At 33.6% G+C, this 15,309-nt stretch overlaps 1 protein-coding gene and 1 long non-coding RNA gene across 2 annotated transcripts in view; one reads left to right on the forward strand and one right to left on the reverse strand.

Annotated features, from left to right (window-relative positions):
• The first annotated feature begins 11,462 nt into the window (after window positions 1–11,462).
• The window catches only part of LOC117104026 (lipoyltransferase 1, mitochondrial-like), a 25,012-nt gene continuing 21,165 nt past the window's right edge, over window positions 11,463–15,309 (forward strand). Inside the window, exon 1 of the mRNA XM_033244710.1 lies at window positions 11,463–11,517. The gene's annotated coding sequence lies outside the window, so the exon portion shown is untranslated. The remainder of the gene's footprint in view (window positions 11,518–15,309) is intronic.
• On the reverse strand, window positions 11,876–14,611 carry LOC117104118. Its single transcript, XR_004444704.1, has 3 exons — window positions 13,795–14,611; window positions 13,061–13,291; window positions 11,876–12,616 (listed from the first exon to the last, which is right to left on the reverse strand). It is a non-coding gene; the product is annotated as an uncharacterized LOC117104118 (long non-coding RNA).

The following is a 15,309-nucleotide window of genomic DNA, read 5'->3' on the forward strand; positions in this document are numbered from 1 at the left end:
ATATATATATAGGCCTATATATGTATATTCAAGTAATAATACAATTGTTGTAATAATACTTTCGACCATAAGTCATTAGGTATATATATACATATATAACAGGCCTATATACTGCAAAGATAGGTCAAAGGTCAATAAAAAAGTTTCTGGTTGATATTGAGAAATTATTCTGTTAGAGTATAAATGTGCATATTGTAAATATTTTGCTACAAAAAGCAACTCTGTACGATCAGTGGTTGCCAAGATATTAAATTCACGCCAAGTTGAGGTCAAAGGTCAAAAGCACAATTTCCGGTCATTTCTAGAGAAAATTGTTCATTATAGTAAACATAAACATGCATGTTTTAAACATTTTGCTGCAAAAAGCAACTCTGTACGACCAGTGGTTTTGTAGATATAGCTCCCTATATTTCCACCCCTAATTTGCATATTTATGCTAATAAGGTCGGCAAAATGGCACTTCCGGTCATTTTTGAAGAAAATGTTTCATTTAGCGTAAATAGAAACATGCATGTTCTGAACAACTTTAAGAAAGAATCAACTTTCTACGACAAGTGGTTACCAGGATATAAGTACCCTACATTTTCAGAACTAAAAAAGTATCAGTGGACCTTTCGGTTTTTTCAGAACTAATTTGCATATTTTAACTAATTTGCATATGAAGATGTGCGTAAAAAAATTGGCGACTCATTTTATTGGATTCAGCATACTTCAAAGTATATATTCCATCCAAAAAACTAAAATGATCACAAAAATCCCACGGGAGCCCATTTTTCGACATATGCCCCCGGACTACAACTAAAAATCCAAGCTCTTGTGACTGACAGGCATGCACAGGTTGCCAAATGGATCAGAGAGAACCTAAAAGACATTCAACGTTATTATGATGTGTGGCATGTTGCTAAAAAGTAAAGCATTTCTACTTGTTTGCTCTAATTACATTTATAATTTGGCCTATAGCTATTTAATAATTATAGGCATGGCCTAGGCTGCCCTTACAGGTAATAAATATTGTTATTTATAGGCTTTTGTGGGGTTGTTTCTATCTCAGTTAATATGCAATTGTTCAGTAGTTAGGTATAGGCATATGGCTACATATAAACAAAAATAAGGTCTAGGCCTAGCCTATGTTAGCTAGATAAAAAAAAAGGTGTGGCTGCTTACCTTTTGAGGCCTGGTGCTGTATTCATCTATCCTACTACTACTAAGCTAGCCTCTTTTTGCCTACACTCTGTAGCTAGGCCTATCCTAGGCCTGGTTAACTATCAAAAGTATAAGCATCCTTCAATTGTTAAACAGTATTAAGCATACTTCTTTCAAATTCAATATCAAACACATCAATGAATCCTTCAATGTAAAAATAAATCCAAAGCTTCCTTTCATAAATGAAACTGTAAAGTTTTGTACTAAACTGTACTAAACTGTACTAAACATGCATGTTGTACCAACCATGTCTCTGCACTGAATGAACTTGAACTGTTGCACGCTGTGTATCATTTCGCGCGCTTTAACAATTATAACATTGTTACAATTTATTGTTGTGTTCCTCCCCTGTGTATGTAGTAAACATCTTATTTAATATTCAGGGATCAACTATTGAAGTAAACTTCCTCAATTTCTTTATTGCAAAAAACAAACCATACAGTAAAATAGTAACTATTTTATGCGTTAATATGATATTTTTTATACTGTTCCTACAGACCTATAATTTTTTAGAAAAGTTTATCATCATCATCTTTATTTCACTCCAATTAATATTGTACAATTATTATTTTTATTCATTTAACCCTCCTATATTAGTATAAGTGGACCAAATAAAGTGCTCTTGGTTGGGTTTTGAATATTATGTTTAGCAATAAAATTAACATTTATCATTCTTTTAAACTATTTGTTCAGGCCTTGGAAAAAGAGTAAGAGCCATCGGAAAAGAAAAGGATTGTGAAGTGGTGCAGGAGTGGGCAAGAAGTATTAACAACCATGTTTATTGGGTATTTTCGTCCACACCTAGCGGAGATCCAAATGAAATGCTTGGGAAGTTCATGAGCTTAAAGAATCATATTCAGAACATCCATACTGGGCATTCAGAGCACTAACCAAATTGCCTTCATCGTCCCATACAGGAAAGAAATAGGAAGAAATGGCTAAAACCAGGTATAAAATATTTATTTAAAAAATCTTCATTTTTTAAAATTACAGTACTGTACATGCTTAGTCGGAATTTTATTTTTATATCATATTTTTTATTACAGTATTATCAACATCATATAACATCACAAAAAATAAATGTAAAGATAAGATTTTAGTAATGGTTTTTACAGTTTAAATGTTATATTAATTTTTTTTTTTTTATTTTGTCATCTGACAGGGTCAAAGGCATGCGAAAAATTGTCCGATCTTCTAGAAAAACGTCACTTTCTAAAGGACATACAAAAGCTTAGTCCACATCGGCAGACATCGGGTGTAGAGGCATTCCATGGGACTATAATTCACTTTGCTCCCAAAATTCTGGTGTATTCCTACAATGGCATGTTTACCAGGTAAGAGTTAAGCTCCATCTACACTATCAAACTGTATGTGCAAGAAAAATGTGATATGACATCAAGACAAATTTGTTGCATAAAATATTATAGTGTGGACAGAGTTAAACATGCACTTTGGAATCATCAAACTTGCGTACCAATTGCTATGCGGGTCATTCCATGTAGAACGTGGGTTGAGGATCGAAAACGTTCAATTCTGTGACCCACCAATCCGGGCTACCTGGCTTTTGCACAAAAATGTCAATACTATTAAATTGTAACATAATTTGATTGTCGGCAATCGTGAATTTGGGGAAACTGTAACCATTAACAACAGATTTGAATTTTGAAGATGTAGCTCTACAAGTACAACAAGATGTTGATAATACCTTTCAGCAATGTACTGCTAGTAGTAGTAGTATCCCTGTTATTCAAAATAATGACAATGATGGTAACAATGTTTTTTCTGAAGATGATTTCACTAGGAATTTTGCTCTTTTTCTTTTAAAATTACAAGCTGAAAAGCATGTACCTGAATGTACCATTCAGTATATAGTAGAAGAAATAGAAAACATGCATACCATGGCCATGGATTCACAAATTTCATATTTAAAATCAAAATTGAAGGATGATGGTGTTTCTGAAAGTACTGTTACAAGTGTCATTAATTATTTTTATTTAAGTGATTTTTGGAAAAGAGCAATTAATGAAGATGAAGGTTCTTTACGATCTTGTTATATGAGAAATTTGTTCTATCAAAAAAACTTCAGGTACATTAGGCCACAATCAATTTGTTTGGGTAAAAATTATTATGGTAACTCTATATATTATCACTATGTTCCACTGAAAGAAACACTGTGTAGTCTTCTTAGAAACAGTTCTGTGCAAGCTCAGTTTCAAAGCTATGATTGCTATGATACCGGTAGGCCTAGTTCTGATTCAATTTTAATACATAAAATACAACAATTTAAACACTTCTCACAGACTGCATATATTGACAGCAAATGACACCAGTTGAATTAAATCTCAGTATTTAAGATTTATTAGTCATTATTGAATCTTGTTCTATTAAAAATACCTATTTTTATTCCACATAGGCTCATCACCCTTTATGGCAAATAATTACTTGATTGCAATTGATGGGAAAGTTGTATTGGAAACAACATCAGCCATCAAGGCCCTAGGCTTGATTATTTCAAGTTATTACAATTTCAACATCCAATATCCACGAGCCACAGAAGCCACCTTAGAGTGGATTGATCGGTAAGGACATCATTGATAAAAAATATTCTATTTGTCCAGTTTAGGTGTTAAAATATTGTGATTTATAGTTGTAATATAATGGATAACACTCACTGAATAGGCACATTACAACTCCTGTCTCTTATACACATCTAGATGTGTATAAGAGACAGGGATTACACCAACCACTACAGAATACATAGAAATGTTGCAAATTTTAGATTTCCATGTGGTGAGGGATGCTTTCATTCATTTCGTACCTATTCTTCTTTCAATTCACATGTTACTCGATATCATAGACACTTTCGGAAGGAACATGCCATTAATATTAGAAACAGTACAGATCTTGTGACTGTGAAATGTAGTTTAAACATTTGTCAACAAGTTTGTAGCAATATTCGTCAATTGATTAAGCATTTAAAATCTCATATTGACTCTGATTTGGAGGTGAAATGCCCTTTTTGGTCTTGCTCAAAGATATTCAAAAATAAGTCATCCTTTGCCTCGCACATTTCACGAAATCACAGGGATTGGTCTGTTCAAAAGATTGCTCCTGAATATCGGCAGATTTCCCAACTGGTTGAAGAACATGTTGATGTTGATTTTGATGGAGAATTAACAACAGATTTGAATTTTGAAGATGTAGCTCTACAAGTACAACAAGATGTTGATAATACCTTTCAGCAATGTACTGCTAGTAGTAGTAGTATCCCTGTTATTCAAAATAATGACAATGATGGTAACAATGTTTTTTCTGAAGATGATTTCACTAGGAATTTTGCTCTTTTTCTTTTAAAATTACAAGCTGAAAAGCATGTACCTGAATGTACCATTCAGTATATAGTAGAAGAAATAGAAAACATGCATACCATGGCCATGGATTCACAAATTTCATATTTAAAATCAAAATTGAAGGATGATGGTGTTTCTGAAAGTACTGTTACAAGTGTCATTAATTATTTTTATTTAAGTGATTTTTGGAAAAGAGCAATTAATGAAGATGAAGGTTCTTTACGATCTTGTTATATGAGAAATTTGTTCTATCAAAAAAACTTCAGGTACATTAGGCCACAATCAATTTGTTTGGGTAAAAATTATTATGGTAACTCTATATATTATCACTATGTTCCACTGAAAGAAACACTGTGTAGTCTTCTTAGAAACAGTTCTGTGCAAGCTCAGTTTCAAAGCTATGATTGCTATGATACCGGTAGGCCTAGTTCTGATTCAATTTTAATACATAAAATACAACAATTTAAACACTTCTCACCTGTCTCTTATACACATCTAGATGTGTATAAGAGACAGATTTACGATTGCCGACAATTATATTATGTTTCAATAAAATAGTATTGACATTTTTGTGCGAATGCCAAGTAGCGCGGATCGGTGGGTCACAGAATTCGTAAACTAAGCCGATTTTGGAGCCTCAACCCACGGTCTAATGCCAATTCAACGTGGCCGCGGAAGTCACCGTCTCGGATTTTGTTTAAATTTTCATGGTTTATTGTAACTTTAGTAACTAAGAAAAATCCGAAATTTCAGCTCAATCGGACCAATACTTTCCGTGATACCGGTGTCTGAAAAAGTGGGCGTGGCACCCATTAGAGCCGACGACGACGTCATTATTTGGATTCTTTGATTTTTGAAGTGTCATAACTTTTTTAGGTCACCTACAAAGCTAAAAATCACAGTACTTGCTCAGCTTTTTGTGTAGAATCTGATTCTGCATTTAAATAATTACTTAGAAAAATACTTTTTGAAATATGCTCTGTCAAACATGGCTTCAGAATGAACGTGACCGGGCTTTCAGCTATTTTTCCTCTCCCATATCTCAAAAACCAGTAGGACTAACCCAAAACTGTTTTTGATTTCTTATACCTTACTAAGTTCAGTGTCAGTAGAGTAAATATGGATATAAACCAAGCATGAATACTATCCAATAGGTGCCTCCCATTATGGTCCAGCCAGAAATTTTACAAATAAATGTAGTCTCATTTGGTGGTAGAACCCAATGTGGATTTTGAAATATCAACTTGAAAATTTAGCAAAATAAAGTTCAATATATGTTACAATCATGATATTAAAAACATTATTGTATATTTACCATCTTCTTTAAATATTTTACAGGTCAAAATTACACATAATTGCTGCCAACGTGGTCGTTATTTTGATTCCTTGATTTTTTAAATGTCATAATTTTTTTTCTAGGTCACCTTACAAAGCTAAGAATCACAGTACTTTCTCAACTTTTTGTGTAGATTCAGAATCTGCATTCAAATAATTATTTAGAAAAATATTTTTTGAATTATGCTCTGTCAAACATGGCTTCAGAATGAACGTGACCAGGCTTTCTGTAATTTTTGCTCATCCATATTTCAAAAACTAGAAGGCCTAATCCAAAAGTGTTTTTAATTTCTTATACCCTACTAATTTCTGTGTAAGTAAAGTAAATATGGACATAAATCAAGCATGAATACTACCCAATAGGTGCCTCCATTATGGTCCAGCCAGAAATTTGAGAAATAAGGGTAGTCGTGTTTGGTGGTAGAACCCAATGTGGATTTTGAAATAAACTTGAAAATTTAGCATAATCAACTCATTATGTGTTACAATCAGAATATGAAAAACATTGATGTATATCTACCACCTCTGAGATATTCTACAGGTCAGTTTTTATGGTTAAATGCTATCGTACGATTGATTAAGGAAATATTTGAAGGCGAAAAAGATTATACTTAATTAAAATGAGAATCTACGCTTAAATTATGTGTTTAAAATAAATCTTCAAACTATTCACTCAAATGAGATTTCAAGATACAATGACACGTGGACGAATTCCTATTCAAATGATAATTTATTTTCAAAAAATTACTGCAATCCTATACCTTGACATAGCATATTCTGAAATTTTATAAGCTCGGGCAGACCGGCTTGCAACAGTTGGAGCATAAATGCTACAGATTATCTCATCAACAGAAATCCAACATTTGTCATCCAAACGTGGCCAGTAAAACAAATTACTAGCAGTCTCATTCTTACTCATAAATTTAACATAAACATCTGAAAACTCAGTGGATCGATCAGTAATAAGACCAACATAATTCTGAAAATCATATATACATATAACATACTGACCAACCGAGCATTCATCAGCTTGTGGTACAGATACATTAGGTGTAAAAAAAGTAAAGGTTGTCACAGCAACATCCTGTGATAGCCTTTTCATTTCCAGAGTGTGCTCTGAAACAGGTCTGAAAAGGTGGTGGGATCTGGTCCCCGGAACGGTTTGACCTTTACTGAACCGTTCATTTAAGTTAAAGACTTTATAATTTTCCTTAACATCTTCTTCAGTTAAATATATAAAGTCAATCCCAGCAATGTTTTTGTTACACCACTCAAACATTTCATAAGGAGAAAGTATTTGTTTCATCCCCTCAAACACAGCCTGAAGGCTTGCCCTTGCTACCAGCCTTTTCACATTTCCACCTATCCCATCACAGGGGCTTTTGCCATGACTAGTAGCAAAAAAGTGCCATTCAGCACCAAGTCCAAAGTCAAGCTCATGATAACAGAGATTTAAAAGGTTTTTATAATTTTTATATTGGCTTGCAGCTCCATCACTAAAGTATTCAGCTTTTTGATTTGTGGTAGTTTAGTTTTAATTAGTTTTTTAATTACATTACCTATGAAGGAATGAACTGTTGTCGTATTATGTTTCATACAATTTGATATAACAGTGCATGAATATGATGTTAGTTCCCCCTCACTGTTAATATAATAGATAACAAAAGGATGCAAAGTTGCTTGGGAATTGTCCCAATGAACACCTTGAACGGCGTCTTGAACAAGGAAAGAATAGTTGTTCTGCAAAATCAAGTAATACTATAGCTTCATCTTCTGCGAGGCTTTCTTTAATGCCCCTTAAATACCCTGACTGGGCCTTTGCTGTGAAGTGATGGGACCTTAATACATCTAGTGCATCTACCAAGGTATCTACAAAATCTGATACTGAACACTGTGTTGTTACTATGGTTGTCCTGTCTGTAAATGCCCATTGGCGAAATGTAATGTCATCATCAACATCAAATTCCTGGTCAAAGAAAGTCTGCAACACTCTTTCCCTAACATGCTCTTGGCCGGGACAAGACTCACAACTACGCATCATGCAATCCCGGTTTTTTATGTCACACACAAAACCTTTAAGTAATTCGACGTAATAGTCATTAGACTTTTCACGTATTGGTATAGCTGCAGACAAGAGTTTTACATTTTGGTGGTATTGACAAACACAGACGTTATGCGTCCCCTTGCTACCAACAGTTACATACCATTTTGGCCTTAACTCACAAAATTTGGAGAATCCTATTTTATTACCAGTGACTTGCTTATACTCTTCATAAAGTTCTTTTAAGTTTGCCAAGAGGAGATGTTTTTGTTTAATTTCTTTTTCACCAGCTGCATTTCGAATTGTTACTTTATCTTTTTGCCCTGGTAGGCATCGTGAAAACTCACTATTGACATAAAAGTCTTCTACACTTTTAACTAAGTCGGCACTTAAACCCCTTCCCTTAAAATGATTTGGCTCACCTAAAATTCCTTTACCTTGCCTTACCTTGTTAGATTGTCTAATCATGTAATCTGTCACCCCAGGAAATGTTACTTGGATGTGTTTGGGGAACATTGTTAGAATTTTTATTTTTTCATTTCTAGTGGATGTTACAAATTTCTTTTTTAAATCTGTAAGAACATTATCTAAAACCTCTTCTTTTTCAGTACAATTAAAGTCATTCACTGGGATTTCAAACACTTCAGACATTTTAGCTTGAATTGCATTCAATATTTCCTTTGATTTTGCTTTACAGTATACAATATTTGACTTTGATGAACATTTAAGAGGGATAAGGTTTAAAGATGTTAAAATAGAATTTAAAGTAGCTTTGTCAGTATGTGGATCAGTGTAGCTTTCTCCATGCCTTTCATTATCGTTACTGTTGTCATTCTTCTCTGTCAGCATCTTCACACAGTTGGTGCATATTTTCTTTCCAACCATAAGATCATGTTCTTCTGCAAAATCTGGCTTAATAACTCGTACCCGAGCTGAAACAGACAAAATGTTATTTAGTTATTTTCATATTTTTAAATTCTCTGTATAGATTTGTGCCTAGCATGTGCATAAGCCTACTTTAGTTCACTATCAGTAATATTTAAAAATTGTATTTGTAGTATGCCTGTTTATAATTAGTGTATATTTTATATTTTTAAATGTTAATACTGAAAAAAAAAATACTCAGACATGCTAATGCACCACAAGCATTTTCAGTAGCCCTACATTAATATCCATATATAATTATTACTAAATAAGCTTTTGAAACTTACGTGCTATCTATCACTAAATACTCTACTGTACTTTGAAATGTGGTAAAACGTACCAGTTACTCGCTTTCTATGCCTTTACCCTGGATCGCAGCAATAATTATGAATACTAGTATATTTTGTAAGATACTGCGCATGATGATGGTGACAAATTGACTTGTCTCCACCAAATTCTTCTACGTTACTTCTTAACTGCAGGTATTTCACTTCATCATCAGACAGTTCCTCGATATCCACGAGCCCAAATTTTTTCCGTACATATACAGTCCGTGTACAATCATCACCCAAACTCTTCCCTATAAAACACTGCTTCTCTGACAGATCTGTCATGCTGTCCACCTTATAGACATGCAATGAATTGTGCTATGCAATATGCATTTATATTTTTTAAAAACACTTTTTGATTGATGCGATTTCATTGGTTGAAAGTTTAGCAATCATGCTGTTTGCACATAGCTAACTGTGAACTTAAAGTTATGATGGAAATTTCCTTACAAATACAGAACATATACACTGCAATGTACAAGTAGGCACCTACAGTATGTATATCAAAGCTAAATAGTTTTATTGTACATGTCATCACAAAATAAAATTGAATTTGAATATATTTAATAGGCCCACTAATTTTCTTGTTAATTACCCAATGTTAAAACAATTTTTATATAAAATGATTTTAACTAAAAATAACTAAATATAGTTAAATATTTGAATACATCAACCTAATTATGGAATTTAAATTGATTACCATAAATTTTCTGTTTATACATTTTTTTATAATTGAAAAGGAAAATTATGCTAATTAATGTAAATTAAGATAATTTGGTTAAGATTGTAATAAAACATAATTACAGAAATATTTTGGTACAAACTGTAGTGTTAGTTTAGCATATGCTAAAAATATATATATATTAAATTTCAAGAATAGACATTTGACAGCCAAAAATTTGTGATTATGTGTAATTCTGACGTGTAAAATACCGGTATGTCAAAAAGATGATAAATATAAAATAATATTCTTAATATTCTGATTGAAACATTTGTTGAAATTGATCATGCCAAACTTTCAAGTTAAAGTTTCAAAATCCACATTGGGTTCTACCACCAAACGCGACTACCCTTATTTCTCAAATTTCTGGCGGGACCATAATGGGAGGCATCTATTGGATAGCATTTATGCTTGGTTTATATCCATATTTAATTTACCTATACAGAGGTTAGTAGGGTGTAAGAAATCAAAAACAGTTTTGGGTTAGGCCTTCTATTTTTGAGATATGGGTGAGCAAAAATTGGTGAAAGCCTGGTCACGTTCATTCTGAAACCATATTTGACAGAGCATAATTCAAAAAATATTTTTCTAAGTTATTATTTAAATGCAGAATCTGATTCTACACAAAAATTTCAGCATGTATTGTGATATTTAGCTTTTTAGGTGACCTAGAAAAAAAGTTATGACATTTCAAAAATCAAAGAATCAAAATAACGACCACATCGGCAGTGATTATTTGTAATTTTGACCTGTAAAACATTTCAAGAAGATGGTAAATATACAATAATGTTTTTAATATTATGATTGTAACATATATTGAACTTGATATTTCAAAATCCACATTCGGTTCTACCACCAAATGCGACTACCCTTATTTCTCAAATTTCTGGCTGGACCATAATGGGAGGCACCTATTGGGTAGTATTTATGCTTGGTTTATGCCCATATTTACTTTACTTAAACAGAAGTTAGTAGGGTACAAGAAATCAAAAACAGTTTTGGGTTAGATCTTCTAGTGTTTGAGATATGGGCAAGCAAAAATTGCTGAAAGCCTGGTCACGTTCATTCTGAAGCCATGTTTTATAGTGCATAATTCAAAAAGTATTTTTCTAAGTAATTATTTTAATGCAGAATCTGAATCTACACAAAAAGCTGAGCAAGTACTGTGATTTTTAGCTTTGTAGGTGACCTAGAAAAAAAGTTATGACACTTCAAAAATCAAAGAATCCAAATAACGATGTCGTCGGCGGCTCTAATGGGTGCCACGCCCCCTTTTTTGGACACCGGTATCTCGTAAAGTATTGGTCCGATTGAGCTGAAATTTCGGATTTTTCTTAGTTACTAAAGTTAAACAAACCATGAAAATTTAAACAAAATCCGAGACGGTGACTTCCGCGGCCACGTTGAATTGGCATGGAATGACCTAAACGGACAACTTGTCAAACTTATGTCATTTAATTTTTAGGGTGATAATAGCAACGTTGCATTATAATGAAAATGCAGGCAGAATTGCTTTGAAAGATGGAAAAGGAAATGACAGATACTCTGTAGTTTATTCAAGATCTAAAAGTGGTGGATATACATTGCAAAAAGTGTTGACTGAGGCTACTTATGGTAAGCTTAACTTGAAAATTTTTAGTTGCTTATGAAAATGTAGTTAAGTCATGTGATCTTTCAATACAATTTAAACTCCAAAACGTTTGTTTACAGATTATGTTGATGAACTTATAGCAGAGGCAATCCAGCTGTGTAGCAGTGGGACGAAAGACCTACAACTCTCCATTCCACAACTCAGTTCTCCACCACCACCTGTTTGTTCAGCCTTTAGCAGAACAGAGAAAGATGTAGCAATAGCTAAACATCTGTCAAGATTTACCAGTCTCACATAAACAAGACACTCAAACCAAAAGGCTCTTTTCAGAGCCATTATTTAACAAAAGAGAAGCAATTATATAGTCTGTGTTTGTTTTGGTTTTTTTTTTTTCATTTAATTTATTCACACACATACACATACATATTACTGCACAAAGAAAATACTTAATAGTAAAAAGAAATAATAAGAATAATAATAAGTGTGTGGAAAGAGGCCAAAATAAGTTTAGAATCAAACTTTAAGCCATGACCACCAGTTAAAATTATATTATATTATTAAATAAAATTTAATAATAAATAAATAATAAAAGTTGAATTAGGGCAGTGTGCCAATTATTCATTAATTTTACCAAAATGTCAAGTTTACAAACAAGCACATAGCATACACAATACAGTAATTATAATGAACTACAGGAATTTTGTTCTGTTAGGCTGATGGGAAAGATTACTGATAAGAAGCAAATTAAGTTTAATTTTAGAGACTACCATTTTATACCATTCGAAGATGATGCAAATGAATTTAGAGAAGCAGGAGCAGCTACAAATACAGACGAAGACATTGCGCAGACCGTCATATGCTTTGAATACCAAGTGGTAAGAAATTAAGTTTATTTACCCGCTGCTCGGTTATATTCATCAGTGGAAATTTACACTATAAAATTTATAATTATATTTCTTCTAACTTTCCTAATTTGAATCCTGTGTAACCCTCTTCTTCTGGGTTTGGAAATGCCTTGCATATCTTAAGCACAGCACAGGCTGGTAGAGCAACTCTGTTGAGTCTGCCTAAATAGCATAGCAGAAGCGGACCAGATTTCTGTATGCAATGTGTCTGTATTGCCTGTGAAAGTAAATATCAGATATAAATACAGTAACAATATCATACATTTACATATTATACCAATAACTTTTCCCCAATCATCCTACCTTTCAGTATGCAACAGCATAAACTTTTTGAAACTTGTTTTAATACAAGACCAAATAAAATTAATTGTCTGTTTCACGTGACAGAATTAGAAATTATTTTTTGGTGTGGGTATTTGCTACTAAAAGAAGTAAAATGAATCTTTGTAATGTATTTCTGCCATATGTTCACACCCCTTCTTAGGATAGACATCATTCTTTCAGATACTAATTTTGTTTATTGTCCATGGAAAAATTAGTTTTTTATTTTTAAATAGCGAATAATAAATTTTTTCATGAGACGGGGATGTGAAACTAAAGTAGTTTTATTTGGCCTAGCACATTAATAAATTTTATTAAAAGGTTAATCAGAATTACTTACTCTTCTCTTGAATGTGGTAACACGGCTCGCACCCCATACTGCTGCCGATACGATAAGTAGGTAAGCTGTAACACCCATTCATTTAAACAAACATGTTCAAATCCAGGATGAGATGTTATACATCCACCTTGCATACCAGCACGGACCATCTTGTCTTGCATCTGTTTATATTCCATGCAGCATTTTGACTCTTTCATTGTAGGCATTATGCCACACCTTGTGCACAAACACCTGCAAGAAATCCGTTCATTTAGTGCTGAGTAGGGCTAGGCCTAGGCTACATTTTAAAACGCAAACATCGGTGCGAACTAGTCAGGACCCTTGACGGCCTACAGATGTACTTTTAAATGTCTAACCCTAGGCCTACCCCTACCCCAGCCTGTATATATAGGCATAGGCCTACAGTAGGCCTACTTATTTAATAAAAACTCCCCGTGGCTTTCTATAAAAAAAAACGTGCCTTGGCCTAGCCTAGGCCTACTCTATTATTATCATTATTAATTAGGTAGGCCTAGGCAAAACCTCCCTAATATACGTGTACACTAGGATGGGTGATAAAGGTCGAACAAAATTTAGGCTTATGTTAAAATAAACATGCATTATCGTAAAGGTAGAAATCAAGTTTCTATGCCTATGGGCCTACGCCGAGATGTAGTGCATCAAGAGAGCGAGAACGTCTCCCATACCTAAACAGGGGGTGGGCGTATGATAGGCACTTCGCGCCAATTTCTTACCACTCGGTATTCAAAAGCCTACGAATGCCTACGCCAATGTCTTCGTCTGTATTTGTAGCTTCTTCCTCTCTATATTCTGGTTCAAATAAATAAGCGTTTGTACCAACGTTATCCTCTTCGTTTCATTTACATCCTCTTCGAACGACGACAAGACCAGTCTAAATTTAAACTTAATTCACTATCTGAATTTCCCTCCGCCATCGCGTTAATTGCATTCGTTGTATGAGAGCTAGAAGTTTGTGAATGGCATCGTCTTTGGTTGGGGGCGTGATGACGTATTAACTTGACCTTGGCGATTTTTAAGATTTGGCAAAATCGAAAAATCGAGCATTTTTTAAAGTTGTTTTTAATGAGCAAGATAGTTCATTTAAGGTCTTCAAGCGCGATTTATTAATCATTAGTATGTAATCATTTTCTTATGATATAAATTATTATAGTTCAGCTTGTCAGACGGTCTTTAAGGTCAGCGAATGCTTCACTAAACAAACAGGCATAATCATACAGGAGAAAGCTAACCCTCTGTGCATAACACGATATAACGCCTGAGATTAGGTTCCTTTAATCAATTAACTAATTCCATGGTTTTTAATTGTATGTGAGTACAATTAAACAAGTTAACAATTTAGTATCAAAAGAAATATAAACTTCCTATTTAGAGCCGTTTACTCCTAATCATATCAGTATAAAACCATAAAACATCACTGTGAAGCACCGATTATATATTCACATGACAGTAACATTATTGCCATTATATTGTCATTATTCATGTTAAAATACATTAAACGACCATAAAGAAATCATGATTAAATGGACTAAGTTAAATCTAAATATAAAATCTGTGGTTACTGTACTCTAGCTATAGTCCAGCATTCCAGAGACAGCACCCATGAACAGGGTCATTGTGACCTTGCATGGTAAACTAATCATCTACAATAAATCTTGGCCTGCTGGCACTTAAAACAAAGCACTGGGCTATTCAATGAAAAATAAACTATTATTTCTTTAAAATAAAGCATGATTAATACAAGTTAAAACATAAAAATATGACAAATGGTGTCTTAAGATGTAAAACATTGGATAAAGGATTATGACATACCTGTATAAATGGATTTAAAGGGAAAACTATTGATTAGTTTTCTCAGATGATAATGAAGATTATGACTCAGCAACAACATGTGATATAATGACAGTGGGCCAATTCGGACGAGTAAAATTTAACTGGGTACCACCAGCTGAGCAGTCGCGTGCGGCAATTAAATAATGCCCCTGGGTATAGAAAATTAGAAAAACATCTGGCCCAAAAACCCACCTTTTTTACTGGATATTTCAATTACACCTTGCCTCAAGGTGTAATTAATCACTCGTAACAAGGCCCAGGTCACAAGTTGACCCTTCAGATTTGTAAACAACACCGGGTCAGAGTGCACTGGACAAAAAGAAGCTCGCGACCACGCTGCATGATTCTTCGCGTTGTTGCCCAAGCTTTCTTTCCACGCTGGTCATGTGTATAAGAGA

Source organism: Anneissia japonica, unplaced genomic scaffold, assembly GCF_011630105.1.
Source record: "Anneissia japonica isolate Jap-2015-1 unplaced genomic scaffold, ASM1163010v1 scaffold483_len1788099_cov177, whole genome shotgun sequence".
Classification (NCBI taxonomy): Eukaryota; Metazoa; Echinodermata; class Crinoidea; order Comatulida; family Comatulidae; genus Anneissia; species Anneissia japonica.